The sequence below is a fragment of the Danio aesculapii genome, chromosome 3 (assembly GCF_903798145.1).
Source record: "Danio aesculapii chromosome 3, fDanAes4.1, whole genome shotgun sequence".
In the NCBI taxonomy this organism is placed as follows: Eukaryota; Metazoa; Chordata; class Actinopteri; order Cypriniformes; family Danionidae; genus Danio; species Danio aesculapii.
This window is the reverse complement of record NC_079437.1, coordinates 18,713,085-18,718,289: the sequence shown is the minus strand read 5'-3', so window position 1 is coordinate 18,718,289 and position 5,205 is coordinate 18,713,085.

Sequence of the window (5,205 nt, the reverse complement as noted above, 5' to 3'; positions counted from 1 at the left end):
TCTGGGGTTGTTTTTTGTGCCATTTTGTAATTTAATTAAAAGTTTGATGAAATTAAAATAGCGTTTTAAAGATATTAGTATCAGTGTTGTTAGTTTTTAGGAAATCTATAAGCTAGTGTGCTCCAAAACAGTGACAACATTTGTGTTTAAAAGATATAGAACAGATATAACCATGTTAAGCTTGTAGTTTGTCACTTCCACATAAATGGATCAATGGTTTTATTCACGTCACCTCATACTTCAGTTTCTAATCAAATCATAACCAATCAAATGCTCTCTAGTATGACATGCCCCGCCCCATTTAAGATGCTTTTCATTTGATGCGCTTCAGCTCAACCACTCTCACTGGCAGAGCGAGATTCAGATTAATGATGAAACAAGACACTATTGGCTGGTATTTTTTTAAAAATGGGAGGGGCTTCACTATGTCCCACACTCTCTTCATGTTTCAGTTGAGATTACATCAAACAACAATACACATTTCAAAGCACTTCACGGGACCTTTGAACATTCTTAGGCCTAGCACATCTCTAATCTGCACCTCAACTGATCTTCCCATGAAAAGAGGACACACATAGCTTAAATGTATTTAAAGGGATGTGTTTAATGGGTTAGATAGGCCAAAAGGAAACTCATGTTATTAATTGCTTGCCCTCATGTCGCTCCAAAAACCTTGAGACCTTCATTCATCTTTGGAACACAAATTAGGATGTTTCAGCCTGATCTCACGAGAAAACATAAGTATTTTACGTTTTGTCAGTTTAGTGGCTAATTCGTACGAATACGTACGATCTTAAAAAGGAGGCGTGGCACCTAACCCCACCCCTATACCCAACCGTCATTGGGGGATGAGCAAATCGTACTAAATTGTACGAATTAGATCGTACGAATTAGCCACTAAATCAAAAAGTTACGAATTGCCGTGAGATTGTGTTGGATGTTTTAGGTGAAGTCTGAGAGCTCCATCATCCTCCATAGACAACAATGTTCAAAACTTGTTCAAAGTCCAGAAAAATACCCAAACACCCTCAAAATAGACCATATGCGATCAGTGGTTCAATCAGAATATTGTCAAGCTACAATGAAACTTTTGTGAACACATAAAATATAAATAAACACTTTATTCAAGTTTTTTACTCCTCAGTGTCAGTATGGGGCGTACATTTCATAAAAATGGCCAAGCGCGACATGTTAACCCATTCAAAAAGTTGTTTGTTTATGCATGTGGTTTGATGTGTTTATTTTCTTTTTCTTATTTTTTGTTATGTTTACTTGTTTTAGGGGGGTTATGTTGTCTCTTTTATGCAAGTAAAAGAACAGTAAGGAGCTGCTAATTTTTAGTTAAATTAAGTGCACAAAACAAGTAACAAGTATGTTTTTTCATGATTTATGTATTGTATTTTATTTGCTTTGAGTGACTTATGACATTATTTCGCCATGTTGTTGGAATGTATTTGTGCGCGGGTGACCCCTCAGTCACTTTCAATAATATTGCAGTTTCGTTAATATAAGACTGGGGTTTTTTTTTTTTTTTTTGGTTAGTTTGGGAGTTTTTTTTACTATTATTTTTGGTTAGGGACGTCTTTAACATTTGAGCACAGAAAACAGGACTGAGGATGAAATTATTTTTTTTAGTTTTTTCCCCCTCTTTCTTTGTAAAAAAAAAATAAAATCATTTACTTAACTGCAAATGATGACTCCTGTGTTATTGGAAGAATCCTCACTGAGTTAAACTGTAGATCTCGTGGGCCAGATTTGAGGATCCATGGTCTACAGCTATGCAGCAGAGTTTGACAGTGTTACAAAGTCCATGCCATAATTAACACACTGTAAAAAGCGATTAGTTACTTTACTAAAAAAAAAATAAAAATAGTAAACCCATTGCCGAAAAAGCAAAAAGTTGATTTTACTTAAACTATGTGCATAATTATGCATAAAAAAAGTTGTTTACTTAATAATAATAATAAGGCAACACGTTTACTCTCTTTTTTAAAGTCAACTAATCACTTTTTACATTGCATTTGTTAACACTATGGAGGTTTGTTGTTCCTTGGTCCACCATTCGCAAATTTCTACCACTGCTCACCAAGAGCTACACTCAAGGCTTGTTGTTTCAGATACCCTGAACCAGTTGCTTTGCCATTACAATTTGGGCCTTATCAAAATCACTCAGGTTTGTATTCCAGCTCATTACATTGATTGCAAAACCTGCTGATCATCCAATCTACACAGACCTTCAAGTCTGCATGAGCCAGAGGTTTCTCCTCACCTTGCGTCAGTATTTTGAAGTATTGCAATAAAGCATGTATTGAAAAGAGTTCAGGGATTTATTTTATCTCTTATTTCATCTCTTAGTCAAACTAGCTTCACCAAAGGAATGCGGAACAATTTTTTTTCCAAGCGATTTCAGAGCGGAAACAAATTCTTAGATTTGATTCAAGATTACTTTGCACAGATTATTTATTAACTCAAGAATGGTAATGTGACCTAACAAAGTAAACAATTATTGTCAGTCATAAGAAATGCAATATACAGTATAGCCTTGATCAATTATATAGTTAAATGATGTGACATTTTAATTATTTTCAAAAGTATTTTAAAAGTGAATTTGTCAACACTTTTTTAAAAAAAAACATCATATAGGTTCAATAACTATTTTCTAGTAACTAATTTCATTTGTCTTTGCTATGAAATAAAGAGTATTTCAAATGCATTTTTTAAAACTACACTCAAACATATTTTTGTTGCTTGTTCAAACTACTTAAAATTAGCTGAAACACAATTCTTGAGGTTTTTTTGGGACAAATTAATTGTTTTATGTTCAATCTACTTAAATTTGCAAAAACAATTATGCGAACTTAATCGATTTGTGTTGGAATAACATGAAGGAATTGTGTGGAACTCTGCATTTTTTTCAGTGTAGGTTAATTTGGGTTACTAAGCAAGTTAGAAAAATGACGACATTTAGTCATTGGACACAGGCTAAAGGAATAAGATTTTCACCAAAAGCAAAAATTATACTGTAGTCCTTCTTGTGTAAAGATTGATTACAGATTATGTAAATATTACTCATGTAAAGATTGATTATGTAAAGATTGATTATAGATAGATTATGTAAAGAATGTAAAGGTCGATTATAGATTGATTATGAAGAGATCGATTATAGATTATGTAAAGATCAATTATAGATTATGTACAGATCGATTATAGAAAGACTATGTAAAGATCCATTATGTACAGATTTATTATAGAAAAGGAATAAGACTTTCTCCAAAAGCACAAGCTCTTGCAGTATTTTTCTTTAGTGCATATTTTCGTTTTAGCTTCTAAAAAGACTTGCTGGATAGACCCTTTGGCTCCTATTGGCTGAATAAAATTAATTCCAGCAGCAAGAGATTTTCCTGTACAGTATAGAGTACATACAGAAAGGAAATCTTATCTATATTTTCCTTGTTCCTTCTCTCCACTGCACAAAAACAAGCAGTCACATTCCTGCACTTTTTTCTAATACGTCAAAAGAATCTGAGAAACAGGGTCATATTCGCTCTCTCTCTGTAATTTCGCAGAGGCTGGAGATTCACTCAGACCCGCAGAGCATCTGGACTTTCTCCAGGGTGAACACAGCTACTGTACGGCCTGCATCACAAGAAGCCATGGAGTAAAGCTGACCTGTTCTCAACCAAAACACTGACTGATACGGCGACCGGGATGCTTACAGAGACACTGATTTTACCTTCAAACATACTATTATGTTCAATGTCATAGAAGACCACAGGGCATTTGAGGATGGTATTGAGCTCTCATCTTGATAAACTTCAGGAATTTGAATGAATTTATTTGCATACATAAATTTCTCACCCCCCCATAGCTTAAAGAACTGAAGCTAGCCTTGTTATTTCTACAAAAAATTTGTGTTGAAGTGATTATTATTATTTGTGTGTGTGTGTGTGTGTGTGTGTGTGTGTGCGTGTGCGTGTGTGTAGTGTGTAAAGTTTATTAACGATAAAGATTGATATATATTATTCCATCCAAATGTATTTTAAGAAAATATTCTTAAGCAAATATATTTTAAACGTGTGCAAAAAAAAAAAAATATATATATATATATACTTATCTAAAGATCGATTATAGATTATCTAAATATCGATTATAGATCAATTATAGATTATGTAAATATCGATTATAGATAATGTAAAGATTGATTATAGATAGATTATGTAAAAATCGATTATAGATAATGTAAAAATCGATTATAGATTATTTAAACATCGATTATAGATAATGTAAAGATCGATTATAGATTGATTATGTAAAGATCGATTATAGATTGATTATGTAAAGATCGATTATAGATTGATTATGTAAAGATCGATTATAGATTGATTATGTAAAGATCGATTATAGATTGATTATGTAAAGATCGATTATAGATTGATTATGTAAAGATCGATTATAGATTGATTATGTAAAGATCGATTATAGATAATGTAAAGATCGATTATAGATTGATTATGTAAAGATCGATTATCGATTGATTATTTAAAGATCAATTATAGATTGATTATTTAAAGATCGATTATAGAGATTATGTAAAGGTCAATGATAGATTATGTACGGATCGATTATAGATTATGTAAAAATTGATTACAGATCAATTATGTAAAGATTAATTTTAGTTCGGGCAATGCGGTGGCGCAGTGGGTAGCAAGATCGCCTCACAGCAAGAAGGTCGCTGGTTCGAGCCTCGGCTAGGTCAGTTGCCATTTCGGTGTGGAGTTTGCATGTTCTCCCTGTGTTTGCGTGGGTTTCCTCTGGGTGCTCCAGTTTCCCCCACAAGTCCAAAGACATGTGCTAGAGGTGAAATGGGTATGCTAAAACTGTATGTAGGGTATAAGTGCGTATTGATGTTTCCCAGAGATGGGTTGCATCCTCTGCATAAAACATATGATGGATAACTTAGTGGTTCATTCTGCTGTGGCGACCCCAGATTAATAAAGGGACTAAGCCGAAAAGGAAATAAATGAATGATTTTAGATCAATTATGTGTGTGTGTGTGTGTGCTGAAAGAAAGAAAGATAGATAGATAGATAGATAGATAGATAGATAGATAGATAGATAGATAGATAGATAGATAGATAGATAGATAGATAGATAGATAGATAGATAGATAGATAGATAGATAGATAGATAGATAGATAGATAGAT